The sequence below is a fragment of the Nerophis ophidion genome, linkage group LG10 (genome assembly GCF_033978795.1).
Source record: "Nerophis ophidion isolate RoL-2023_Sa linkage group LG10, RoL_Noph_v1.0, whole genome shotgun sequence".
In the NCBI taxonomy this organism is placed as follows: domain Eukaryota; kingdom Metazoa; phylum Chordata; class Actinopteri; order Syngnathiformes; family Syngnathidae; genus Nerophis; species Nerophis ophidion.
The window spans coordinates 57,848,111-57,860,560 of NC_084620.1; positions in this window are offsets into that span (position 1 = coordinate 57,848,111).

The window sequence follows — 12,450 nt, forward strand, 5'->3', positions numbered from 1 at the left end:
AGGATACCATCATGAAAAGCACATTGTGGCAGACTTCCTGCCGTCACCGTGTGGGTTGCAGGGACACTGGACACGACGCATCGTGGCAGGTTTGATTCAGATTTATTCTTTCAGTAAATCTGTCTTCGGGCCAGTCGGGCGCACCCATTTCTAGTGCGCCGGCCCTGCTTCTTGGTCGCGATGCACCTTTCGGTGCTCGCCTGCTGCGTCTGTGGCGGGGACTCGTCTTGGCGTGCTCTGTTGTCGGGCTGCCGTGGTTTCTTCCTCTCTCTCGCGATCGTGCCCCCTTTGCCTCTCTTATAGTCTAGGAGCAGATGCACAGATTGTGAGCAGGTGTGTGTCTTACGCACCTGACTCAGATTGCCGTTCTCCTGCCGCTCTGCGTGTGTCACGCCTCTCCTCTCCGCCGCATGCCCCGCCTCCTGGCCTCCATCTTGGTCCAGACCACCTCTCTCAGCCCGCTGTCGGGCCGTCGGCTGCGTCTCTCCACACACATTTATTTAAAAAAAACGTTATTATGGTCTTACCTTTACTTATAAATGAAGTCCATGCGCAGCTCCTTCTGATCAAAAGCATCGATAACTTGTTTATAGAAGTCTTCCTTATCTTTCATCAGTTTTAAAAGTCTCTCTGTCTCGATGGAGATCTTCCTTTATTACCTCCTGCTTCGATTGAAAGTCCATTTTAGAAAACTGTTTTATTTTAGATATGTAATCCCCCATGTTAAAAGTGCAAGCGAGAGGAAAAAATAAACGATCGCTGCTTGTTGTCACGTCTTCTGCAGCCGAGTAGTCGCAAGAAGGATCACTAGCGCCCTCTACCACCAGGAGGCGGGAGTCATTTAATGACTCATATTTGACACACGCAGCTACGGTATATTAATAAAACATAGCTGCTTACTGTTCTTTTTAGCATATTCAATAACTTGGACCTTAAATCCTACTGAATAGCTCTTAATCTTCCCTTTATGCCATTTCAAATGATTGAAATCAGCCTCCTCCATTTTGAAAATGATGACAGGTGAAGTGTCACTCGTGACGTGACGAGTTTGACCCGGCGGAAATTCTAGGCATATGCTAATTATTTGGCGAAACGAGTTTGACCCGGTGGAAATTCTAGGCAGGCGCATACTATATATACCTGGCGGCAATTCAAGGAAATACAGTAAACACCGTATGAAAAAAATAGTCAACAACAGAAGGAGATAACGTCCGCAGGAACCAAGACCATACACCAGGGGTGCCCACACTTTTTCTGCAGGCGAGTTACTTTTCAATTGACCAACTCGAGGGGATCTACCCCATTTATATATATCATTTATATTTATTTATTTATGAAAGAGACATTTTTGTAAACAAGTCAAATGTGTTTAATGATAATACAAGCATGTGTAACACATATAGATGACTTTCTTTCACGAAGACAAGAATATAAGTTGGTGTATTACCTGATTCTGATGACTTGCATTGATTGGAATCAGACAGTAATGATGATATCGCCCACATTTTCAAATGGAGGAGAAAAAAAGTTGTCCTTTCTGTACAATACCACATGAAAGTGTTTGGTTTTTGGCATCTAATTCATCCAGCTTCCATACACTTTACAAGAAAAATATTGGCGGCAAATTCCGTAGCTTGCTTGATTGACATTCACGGCACCCGAGGGTCTTGTGAGATGACGCTGGCTGCTGCCAGTTCATTATTATGAAAAAATGACAGAGAGGAAGGCGAGAAACACTTTTTATTTCAACAGACTTTCGCGCCGTCCCTTCCCGTCAAAACTCTAAAGGCCGACTGCACATTTCCTATCTTCACAATTAAAGCCCTGCTCCATGCTGCCTGCGCTAACAAAATAAGAGTCTCGGAAATCTGGCGTGCACAAGTGTTGTGCACGCCAGCTTTCTGAGGGATCGCTTGTGCACGCCAGTTTTCCGAGACTCTGTATTTAGTTAGCGCAGGCAGCATGAAGCAGGGCTTTTATTGTGAAGATAGGAAATGTGCAGTCGGCCTTTAGAGTTTTGACGGAAGGTAGGGCACGAGAGTCTGTTGAAATAAAAAGTGATTCTCGCCTTCCTCTCGGTCATATTTTCATAATAATGATCTTGCAGCAGCCAGCGTCATCTCACAAGACCCTCCGGTACCGTGAATGTCATTTAAGTGACGTCTTGGTGAAGATTGATGATCACTCATTTTTAGGTCTATTTTTTTTTTAAAGCCTGGCTGGAGATCGACTGACACACCCCCCGCGGTCGACTGGTAGCTCGCGATCGACGTAATGGGCACCCCTGCCATACACTATTTTTAATTTCCTATCATGCAGCTCATTTTTATTTGACACTTATTGAAATATCTTGTGTGACATCATGCACAAAAGTGCACTTTATTTGTTTTAAAACATTGTAGTGGCGTTCTGTCCAAAAAGTGCACTTTAATTTAGTGTTGTTTTAATGATTATTTGCACACACAAAAAATGAAGTTACTCAGTGTGAAGATGAAATATCTTGTCTTTGCAGTCTATTCAATTGAATATAAGTTGAAAAGGATTTGTTGTCTTCTCTTTTTATTCACCATTTATTAAACCAAGGTGAGAACTTTACTGCTTTTGTCGCTTGTATATTAGATGTAGTCTTTCTCCCTTGGACTCCATGTGGACGGGCAAATCCTTCCTTACCCAAATGAAGGTGACAGCAGCCATTTAGACTTTGAACCGTGGTTAACACCGCGTTCTCACTGCATGCCATTGACAGCCTGGTGTTGCTTCGGTCTGCCTTCTGTGCACACGTCAGCCCGAGACCTCGCCAGCTTTTTCCGTGTGCGGGGTCGGAACGGGTCCAGATGTGGATTTTTCGCGCCAGCCACTTTGCAGGCGTTCTGGCAATCGGGCCGAGGATGATTGTTAAATTTATGAACCATAGAGTTTTCCTCCAAAGTGATGGAATGCTTGTTCCTGTTTGATTACAAATGTCACACAGCTCCTGTTACACCGGTTATGAGATGTTTGACGACAAGTGTCAACCAGACAAGTGTTAAGAAGTTATGATTATTGGCTCCTGAGGCATGCTGGGAATGAGTAATTGGCTCTGATTTGGTGGCGGATGTTGTTTCCACCGGTCCACATCCCAATACCCCCCCCCCCCCCCGCTGAGAGGAAATGAGGCCGAGGTTCCCGCGTGGCGTCACGAGAGGCTTCAATAAACAATTTCCCCTTTTTCTCGGAGTAAAGTTTTCCCGGCTGCTTCACGGAGATTCAAACCAAGGCGGCATCAAACATTCTCACACCGTAACGTGTGTGTGTGTGAAACCCTGTGTCAGAATATGGTTCTTCCGCTCTCCCTCCTTTTAACGGTTTTCTCTCTTCTAGTGATGAAAGATGCTGGTGTGTGTGTTTTCTGGGGGGGTGCTGACAGGAAAGAAGCCTTGCTGGAATATGATTACATCTCCCAGTAAACAGGTCAGCGAGAGGAAATGGACCCCGGGGGCACCAGCGCCTTAACGAAGATGTTCTAGAAGCCCCTGAGTGGGGTGGCTGCCATGCCTCCACTCTTAACATCATAGTGCTGATCCTAACTCTGACACCGCCTCTGGTCCACCGCCTTTCTACGCTAACAGGCCGGCGCTTTGTGACGAACATCTCCCCAGACGTCACACCGATAAACAACCCGCGCGCCATCGACCCGTGTCAAGAAAGACGCTGCTGATTTTGTGTACACTCCCACGCTGGTGGCTGCAACCTCTGCAGCGGTGCGGTCGTAGGTCCCAGGTCGACCGCTGTTCCCAGATCTCTCGTCTTCGGCCTTGAGGTCACGCCGGGACCCTGGGAGCGGTTAGTGCGCACAGAGGTCTGCATGCTCACGGATATAGGCTGCCTTTACACCAGGGGTGCCCATTACGTCGATCGCGAGCTACCAGTCGACCGCGGGGGGTGTGTCAGTCGATCTCCAGCCAGGCTTTTAAAAAAAATAGACCTAAAAATGAGTGATCATCAATCTTCACCAACACATCACTTAAATGGCATTCACGGTACCGGAGGGTCTTGTGAGATGACGCTGGCTGCTGCAAGATCATTATTATGAAAATATGACCGAGAGGAAGGCGAGAAACACTTTTTATTTCAACAGACTCTCGCGCCGTACCTTCCGTCAAAACTCTAAAGGCCGACTGCACATTTCCTATCTTCACAATAAAAGCCCTGCTTCATGCTACCTGCGCTAACTAAATACAGAGTCTCGGAAAACTGGCGTGCACAAGCGATCCCTCAGAAAGCTTGCGTGCACATCACTTGTGCACGCCAGCTTTCTGAGACTCTTATTTTATTAGATGCCAAAAACCAACCACTTTCATGTGGTATTGTACAGAAAGGACAACTTTTTTTCTCCTCCATTTGAAAATGTGGGCGTTATCATCGTTACTGTCTGATTCCAATCAATGCAAATCATCAGAATCAGGTAATACACCAACTTATATTCTTGTCTTTGTGAAAGAAAGACATCTATATGTGTTACACATGCTTGTATTATCATTAAACACATTTAACTTGTTTACAAAAATGTCTCTTTCATAAATAAATAAATATAAATGATATATATAAATGAGGTAGATCCCCTTGAGTTGGTCAATTGAAAAGTAGCTTGTCTGCAGAAAAAGTGTGGGCACCCCTGCTCTACATCACTTCTACAGAAACTCTGAAAAAATATTTACTGTATCCTCTTTGGGATTTGAACGCTCTGTAGAGTCGAAAACGACGCAAAGGATCCAGTGTTTTTCTTCGAGAAAGGCTAAATGGCGCCTGGTACCCATTAAGAACAGACGTCGGCGAGACCACCGCGCATATTTAATGAGCCGGACATTACGTCATGTAAATCCCAGCATACGTCCAATCATGCAATATGTTACTTTCATTTGTTTACACCAGCGTTTCTCAAAGTGTGTGGCGGTCCCCACCTGTGGGGAATAGAGACATGACAGGTGGGGCGCGAGGAACGGGAGGGAATTTCACTTAAAAAAAACATTTTTATTATTCTATTCTTGCGGCGGCAATGACCAAGAAGAACGCGGAGTTGGAATATAATTACAACACTTTATGTACATATTTATATACATATTTATATCATATTTATATAATATGTAACTACAAGCTCCATTCACAGACAGAGTCCCATTGCTTTTATGAGTGGTCAAGTGAGTGAAAAGCCGAAAAAAAATTTGGATTTTTTTATTTCTTTAATTCTTTCGTGACGAGCCGCCACAAATAAATGAATGTATGGGAAACCCTGACTTGAATGTTTAATAAATTTGAAAATGTTAAGCGTTCTGTTGTGGCGATGGGGGGCAGGTGGGGCTATAGAGCGTTTTCCGTTCGGGCTCCAGTACTCTGGAATGCCCTCCCGGTAACAGTTCGAGATTGTACCTCAGTAGAAGCATTTAAGTCTCACCTTAAAACTCATCTGTATACTCTAGCCTTTAAATAGACCTCCTTTTTAGACCAGTTGATCTGCCGCTTCTTTTCTTTCTCCTATGTCCCCCCCTCCCTTGTGGAGGGGGTCCGGTCCGATGACCATGGATGAAGTACTGGCTGTCCAGAGTCGAGACCCAGGATGGACCGCTCGCCTGTATCGGTTGGGGACATCTCTACGCTGCTGATCCGCCTCCGCTTGAGATGGTTTCCTGTGGACGGGACTCTCGCTGCTGTCTTGGATCCGCTTTGAACTGAACTCTCGCGGCTGTGTTGGAGCCACTATGGATTGAACTTTCACAGTATCATGTTAGACCCGCTCGACATCCATTGCTTTCGGTCCCCTAGAGGGGGTGGGGTTGCTCACATCTGAGGTCCTCTCCAAGGTTTCTCATAGTCAGCATTGTCACTGGCGTCCCACTGGATGTGAATTCTCCCTGCCCGCTGGGTGTGAGTTTTCCTTGCCCTTTTGTGGGTTCTTCCGAGGATGTTGTAGTCGTAATGATTTGTGCAGTCCTTTGAGACATTTGTGATTTGGGGCTATATAAATAAACATTGATTGATTGATTGATTGATTTTCATTTCGGGCTCCAGTACTCTGGAATGCCCTCCCGGTAAAAGTTCGAGATGCTACCTCAGTAGAAGCATTTAAGTCTCACCTTAAAACTCATCTGTATACTCTAGCCTTTAAATAGACCTCCTTTTTAGACCAGTTGATCTGCCGCTTCTTTTCTTTCTCCTATGTCCCCCCCTCCCCTTGTGGAGGGAGTCCGGTCCGATGACCATGGATGAAGTACTGGCTGTCCAGAGTCGAGACCCAGGATGGACCGCTCGCCTGTATCGGTTGGGGACATCTCTACGCTGCTGATCCGCCTCCGCTTGAGATGGTTTCCTGTGGACGGGACTCTCGCTGCTGTCTTGGATCCGCTTTGAACTGAACTCTCGCGGCTGTGTTGGAGCCACTATGGATTGAACTTTCACAGTATCATGTTAGACCCGCTCGACATCCACTGCTTACGGTCCCCTAGAGGAGGGGGGAGTTGCCCACATCTGAGGTCCTCTCCAAGGTTTCTCATAGTCAGCATTGTCACTGGCGTCCCTTTGGATGTGAATTTTCCTTGCCCTTTTGTGGGTTCTTCCGAGGATGTTGTAGTCGTAATGATTTGTGCAGTCCTTTGAGACATTTGTGATTTGGGGCTATATAAATAAACATTGATTGATTGATTGATTGATTGATTGATTGAAAACTCCCCCTTGTCCAAAGTGGGAGATGACAAAAAAAAGTTTGAGAACTACTGGTTTACACACCGGAAAAAGCCCTGTTTTTTTAGCGTGTGTCAGCACAACACTTCCAGTGACATGTCGGGGAAACCCTGTGCAGGCGTACCTAATGAAGTGAGCTTTGAGTTAATAAAGCTATTAAATGATTGGCGGGCCCCAGGAGGCTAATGAATTAGCTGCTATAATAAAGAGCGGCGGCATCAGCAAATAGTCAGGCTTCTCCTCTCTCAGCCAAGAGGTTTTATTGATTTAACATTTAGCAGAAGGCTTCTCGACGTCGGCGCTCAGGCGGCCGTCAATACATGGAAGTGCTTGCCTGCAGGTGGTCTTTGCCCAGCTGCCTTCAAACTTTCAAAAAAAGTGTGCAAAAAAAAAGCGCGTGTGGTGTTGTGGGGGTCACCGCCTGGCAACCGGGAGCGGGAGGCATGGCAACAGCATCCAGAGACCAAGTCGCTATTAGACCCTCCATCACGGGGACACGCTGCCACCTCCGCGGCGCCGCCTGTGCTGGCGTGCGATTGCGTGGAGAGAACATGCTCGCTTCCGCGGACGCTGGGACTTTTAAATACCACTTTTCCGAGGAGATAAGCCAACGAGCTCATTAAGGGAGGGCGTGGCCTCAGCACTGCTTTGTGCTTCCTGGACATGTGACCACCTCCCTGTTCATGAGGGGAGGGAGAGCGAATGAGAGAGTGGAGGCGCACGTTAATTTCAAATTAAAGGATGCGAGCGGAGGACATGCAAGCTTTTTGAGGAGGAGGCTGACAGCCGTGCGCCTCGCCGCCTGAGTGAAGAGCCCTCCGCCGCCGCTCGCCTTCGCCGCGGTCACTTAGAAGAGGGAGGGGCACTACTTTTCTTTTATTGTTGGGCACACGGCGAGATGCGGGATCATGCGGGACATGGCGGCACGGTGCATCCCGTCGCAAGTTCGGGAAGGATGGCGGGCGGAAGACGTGAGGCTGAGGAGGGAGAGAGGACGACCTTCCTCTGCCCTTTGACCCCCCTGTGAGCATGCAGGTGCTGCAGATGGTCAAGGAGCTGGTGTCACCGTCCAGGCGCAGGGCGGGTTCCAGGTTGGGAGGTGTGTGTGTGTGTGTGTGTGTGTGTGTGTGTGTGTGTGTGTGTGTGTGTGTGTGTGTGTTTTACAAACCCCGTTTCCATATGAGTTGGGAAATTGTGTTAGATGTAAATATAAACAGAATACAATGATTTGCAAATCCTTTTCAACCCATATTCAGTTGAATATGCTACAAAGACAACATATTTGATGTTAAAAATCATAAACTTTTTTTTTTTTTTTGCAAATAATAATAAACTTAGAATTTCATGGCTGCAACACGTGCCAAAGTAGTTGGGAAAGGGCATGTTCACCACTGTGTTACATTACCTTTTTTTTTTTTTTTAAACATCACTCAATAAACGTTTGGGAACTGAGGAAACTAATTGTTGAAGCTTTGAAAGTGGAATTCTTTCCCATTCTTGTTTTATGTAGAGCTTCAGTCCTTCAACAGTCCGGGGTCTCCGCTGTCGTATTTTACGCTTCCTAATGCGCCACACATTTTCCATGGGAGACTGGTCTGGACTGCAGGGAAGTACCCGCACTCTTTTACCCGCACTCTTTTACAGCGAAGCCACGCTGTTGTAACACATGCTGAATGTGGCTTGGCGTTGTCTTGCTTAAATAAGCAGGGGCGTCCATGAAAAAGACGGCACTTAGATAAATAAATAAATAAATGGGTTGTACTTGTATAGCGCTTTTCTACCTTCAAGGTACTCAAAGCGCTTTGACACTACTTCCACATTTACCCATTCACACACACATTCACACACTGATGGAGGGAGCTGCCATGCAAGGCGCCAACCAGCACCATCAGGAGCAAGGGTGAAGTGTCTTGCTCAGGACACAACGGACGTGACGAGGTTGATACTAGGTGGGATTTGAACCAGGGACCCTCGGGTTGCGCAGGGCCACTCTTCCACTGCGCCACGCCGTCCCTATGGCAGCATATGTTGTTCCAAAACCTGTATGTACCTTTCAGCATTAATGGTGCCTTCACAGATGTGTAAGTTACCCATGCCTCGGGCACTAATGCACCCCCATACCATCACACATGCTGGCTTTTCAACTTTGCGTCGATAACAGTCTGGATGGTTCACTTCCCCTTTGGTCCGGATAACAGATGTCGAATATTTCCCCCCAAAATTTGAAATGTGGACTCATCAGACCACAGAACACTTTTCCACTTTGCATCAGTCCATGTTAGATGATCTCGGGACCAGAGAAGCCAGCGGCGTTTCTGGATGTTGTTGATAAATGGGTTTCTCTTTGCATAGTAGAGCTTTAACTTGCACTTACAGATGTAGCGACCAACTGTATTTAGTGACAGTGGTTTTCTGAAGTGTTCCTGAGCCCAGGTGGTGATATCCATTAGAGATTGATGTCTGTTTTTGATACTTGGCCGTATTTGCAAATCTTTGTATTCTGTTTATATTTACATCTAACACAATTTCCCAACTCATATGAAAATGGGGTTTGTACCAAACTGACTGACTGACTTGCAAAGGTTAGAGCGCCATCTACTGTTTGGCCCACACTCGACCTGCAATGAGATTTCATTCTAGTGTCAAAACGTCATTCATCAACTTTGAATGCGGCTTTTGTTTTCCCCTGGCAGTGACTTTGCCTTCCAGTTAGCATTCTGTCAGAGTACACACACTTTCATGTTTCCACTTTGCAGTTTGTTGTTGTGGTCACACTGCAAATACCGAGCATCAACACGCTGTGAAAGTATTTAAAGTTAGTGTACGACATCTGGGATGGACCGGGGTTGTCCCCAGAGCTGGGTAATAACGAGCTACATTTACTCCGTTACATCTACTTGAGTAACTTTTGGGATAAATTGTACTTCTAAGAGTAGTTTTAATGCAACATACTTTTACTTTTACTTAAGTATATTTATAGAGAACAAACGCTACTTTTACTCCGCTCCATTTATCTACATTCAGCTCGCTACTGCTTTTTATCGATCTGTTAATGCACGCTTTGTTTGTTTTTGTTTTGTCAGACAGACCTTCAAAGTAGGATCTATCACATGCCTGCGTTTCACCAATCAAATGCAGTCACTGGTGGCGTTTGACTCTGTTTCACCAATCAAACAGAGCCAGGCGGTCACATGATTGACTACGAAATTTTCGAAATTTCAACATGTACAAACAGTTGGAAATAATAATCAAAGAAAGTACAAAACAGTATAAAAACAGTACAAAACAGCGGCAGGGGGTTGTAAATTCAAAGTAACTAAAATAGAATGCAAAAAAAAATATATATATAAAATAAACAAAATATCACACTTCAATTTGGAACATAGCATCATCGTTTTCACAGCTTTTTGCTTGATAGAGGTAGAGTGTTTTAATGTAGAGTTCTAAATCTTATTTAAAGGCACAAAAAAACAGGTCGGTATTGAGAAACTTACTTTATGAATATAAAACTTAGCCAATAGTATGATGAGCTTGCAAATGTAAAATTCCTTTTCAATACAGTGTAAAACCAAATATATATTATTGTTTTAGTTGCTTAAGAGATATTCCTGGCTCTGATTTTGTTCATTGCTATTTTTATGTTTTTGTGCATTACTTGTTGCCGTCATCATTAAAGGAACAGGTTACTCATCAGTTACTCAGTACTTGAGTAGTTTTTTCACAACATACTTTTTACTTTCACTCAAGTAAACATTTGGGTGACTACTCCTTACTTTTACTTGAGTAATACATCTCTAAAGTAACAGTACTTTTACTTGAGTAAAATATCTGGCTACTCTGCCCACCTCTGGTTGTCCCCATACCGATACTTTGGTACCGGTACCTAAATGTATTTGGATACTTTTCTAAATAAAGTGGGACCACAAAAAATGTCATTATCGGCTTTATTTGAACAGAAAATGTTAGTGTGGATGAAACATATGTTTATTATTGTCATTTAGTCTTTAAATATATGTTGAACATACTAGACAACTTGTCTTTTAGTAGTAAGTAAACAAACAAAGACTCCTAATTAGTCTGCAGTAACATATTGTGTCATTTATACACCTATTATTTTATACACATTATGAGGGACAAACTGTACAAAATGGATGATTAATCCACTTGTTAATTTACTGTTAATATCTGATTATTTTCTGTTTTAACATGTTCTATCTACACTTCTGTTCAAATGTAATAATCACTTATTCTTTTCTTCTTTGATACTTGACATTACTTTTTGATGATACCACACATTTAGGTATCAATACGACACCAAGTAGTTACAGGGTCATACAATCAAATATAATTTCTAATAAACCAATCGTAATATGGTTAAGAAATACTGATGTAAAGGGTAGGTGTCGCGCTGTTTTCTGTTTGAACATGTTCTATCTACACTTCTGTTAAAATGTAATAATCACTTATTCTTCTCTTCTTTGATACTTGACAATACTTTTTGATGATATCACACATTTAGGTATCAATTTCGACACCAAGTAGTTACAGGGTCATACAATCAAATATAATTTCTAATAAACCAATAGTAATATGGTTAAGAAATACTGATGTAAAGGGTAGGTGTCACGCTGTTTTCTGTTTTAACATGTTCTATCTACACTTCTGTTAAAATGTAATAATCACTTATTCTTCTCTTGTTTGATACTTGACATTACTTTTTGATGATATCACACATTTAGGTATCAATTCGACACCAAGTAGTTACAGGGTCATACAATCAAATATAATTTCTAATAAACCAATCGTAATATGGTTAAGAAATACTGATGTAAAGGGTAGGTGTCGCGCTGTTTTCTGTTTTAACATGTTCTATCTACACTTCTGTTAAAATGTAAAAACCACTTATTCTTCTCTTCTTTGATACTTGACATTAGTTTTGGATGATACCACACATTTAGGTATCGATCCGATACTAAGTAGTTACAGGATCATACATTGGTCATTTTCACAATATGAATTTAAAAGGGATGGGAAAAAGATTTTGTGACAATAAAAAAAATTCATGTAATCATATTAGTATTAACTAGATACGCTCCTGTACTTGATATCATTGCAGTAGATGTCGGGTGTAGATCCACCCATGGCATTTGTTCACATTCAGGAACGACGCCGATAAACTACGTGTAGTAAAGCTTGTTTAGCTATTCCTCGTCGTGCATTGATAATAATACCTGTAAGAAACTTACTTTATTTGTCGTCATGGAGGCCAGGATTAGTGATTTAGAAGTAGCTAAAACACTGTGGATGGATATGAGCTGTTAGCTAGCTAGCCATGTCTTATAAGTGTGACGCTTGGTTGGCATCGTGGTGAAGCGGTTGCGTTCTCTCGTGGATGCAGCGGAATGAAACACAGCGTTGAGGTAAGAATGATGATTTATTAAACTACAAAACAGACTAGGAACAGAAAACTTGCACAAAAGGCACTAGAGACAAAAACCAACAGAACTAGCATGTGAGCTAGAAAGAACTAAAAGCGCTAGCATGTGAGCTAGGAAAATAAACACAACGGAGAAATAGCGTGGAAGCTAACGAGTTCAAAAGTACTTTACCACAATGCGGGATAGCGACGTCACTTGTTGCATGAAATACAATCTACACTGCGAAACCGAATGGCAAACAAAGACAGGCTTAAATAGGGACAGAAAATTAGGAGGCAGGTGCGCGACGAAAAACAAG